The sequence below is a fragment of the Ammodytes marinus genome, assembly GCF_949987685.1.
Source record: "Ammodytes marinus genome assembly, chromosome: 12".
NCBI classification, from domain to species: Eukaryota; Metazoa; Chordata; class Actinopteri; order Uranoscopiformes; family Ammodytidae; genus Ammodytes; species Ammodytes marinus.
In genome coordinates this window covers 28,873,491-28,875,438 of record NC_137216.1, presented here as the reverse complement: position 1 = coordinate 28,875,438, position 1,948 = coordinate 28,873,491, and the positions used below count along the sequence as shown (strand labels likewise).

At 40.0% G+C, this 1,948-nt stretch overlaps 1 protein-coding gene across 1 annotated transcript in view; it reads left to right on the top strand.

Moving 5' to 3' along the window:
• kcnh3 (potassium voltage-gated channel, subfamily H (eag-related), member 3) overlaps nucleotides 1-1,948 on the top strand; it is a gene marked incomplete at both ends in the record, with an annotated part of 131,653 nt that overhangs the window by 53,696 nt on the left and 76,009 nt on the right.

Genomic DNA, 1,948 nt, shown 5'->3' with positions numbered 1-1,948 from the left:
CAAGCCTCTCTAAAAGGTCATTATTATTGTACAGAGAATATATGGATTAAGAGAAGCGAATAGAATAAATATTTTAATTTTTTTAATTTAATAAATATTTTTATTTTTTATTTTTTACTATGGAAAAGGGGTAGGATTAAATAAGTGTATACTACTCTTCCTGCTCCTTTTCAGGCATATCTCAGCAATACAGATAATTTGTTTTATTTTTTTTTTTTTTTGTGAAAACATAATCTTTTGTTTATTGTATTTCCATGCTTTTCATTTTGTTTTTGTATGTTTGATATGTCTGAAATAAATTGAATCAAATCAAATAAATTGAATCAAGGTGGAGTGAGTGATTCTGGAGAACGCTTGTTGTCAAAATCACTTTGTGTCAAAATCAGTGAATATCTCCTCATGATCCGCTACCTGTCTGTACTGTGTGTGTGTGCTGGAAAACAAAATCCAGTGTTAATACACAGCCTAGGCTCTGTAAACTGGTGTGTAAACAAAGAGGATGCAATCAAAGGGGGACCCACTTTTATATATTTTACATGCCCTTGATTTTTTTTTTTTCAGTTCGAAGTACACACACTATTGAGAGGTAGTGGATCGTGAGGAGATATTCACTGATTTGAAGAAAATGTATTTAGACAACAACAAGCGTTCTCCAGAATCACTGACTCCACCTTTAATGCTACAGGACAAAGCTGCATGAGACCCAACAAGTAATTCATCTTAATTAAAGTTTTTGTCACCTTCATTTGCCGTTGCGCGGTCACACAGATTGTGAACAAGAACCATTTAGAGAAAACGATTGGATTGCTCAAGTGGAATTCCCTTTATAGAGTGTGTTAGGGCGGTTGTGGCGAAGTCTATAGGGTGGTGGGCCTGCAACTATAGGGTCTGTGGTTTGATCCCCCGTCTCCCCGCCACATGTCCAAGTGTCCTGGGCAAGACACTTAACCCTAAATGTCTCCTGATAGCATAGATAGTAAATAATATGGATGTAGCATCCGGGCTGACCTCAGTTATGCATATGCCCTAAACATACAGACTAAAATGGTTTTGTGGCCCAGGCTGTAAATAGGTTTAATAAGACTTTGAAAACGGCCTATCTAACAAGTGAGTCAAAGAAAAACTGCTCGGGTCTTGGTACCACCCCCCTAGTGGCACTTCCTGGTTACTACAGTTGTAGGTCACTTCCTTATTGGATGCTGGTGAAAATCGCTGAGGTTGGGGCTTGCCTGACAGTTAGCTTGCACCCTGCGTGGTAGCTGCTGCTGCTATCGGTGTATGAATGTGTGCTCCAGTTGTAAGTCGCTTTGGATAAAAGCGTCTGCTAAATGACATGTAATGTAATGTTTTAGTTGCAGCTAACTCTCACGTTTCAGCTCATCAGTTTCCTTATAGGCACAAACTGGAAGTCAAGTCAGTTTTGATTTATTTAGCCCAGTATAACAAATGACAATTTGTCCTTTTTTTCTGTCCAATGTGTGTCATGGGGACACCCTCTGTCATTAGACCCTCAAATCACACAAGCCCTGTGTTGCCTTTATATCCGTCTCATCCCCGTTTGTTTTCATACGGAGGCTCCGTCGATGTGACGTCACTTCCGGTGCGCACTGGATTGTGGGTCAGAATCGCCCAAATAGGATGCAGTTTTCAACACTAACAATCTTGGCCGCATGAAGTAGGACATCCGGGTACTTCTAACCATCCTAAATCTGGCCACAAGAATCGGGACATCCTAAAATCTTTTTTCTACCACACTAAATAGTAGATAGTATGGGGATTTAGAACGCAGGGAAGGATTCAATGGTATGTAATGTAAAATACAGGTGTGAATGTCACCTGTATGTGCCGAATCGTTTCCCCATGGCGACAAAGACAGACGCATCAGACTGGACTTTTTAATAAGTGTTTCAGGTTTATTGCAGGAGTTTCCAGAGGACATTACAGTGGA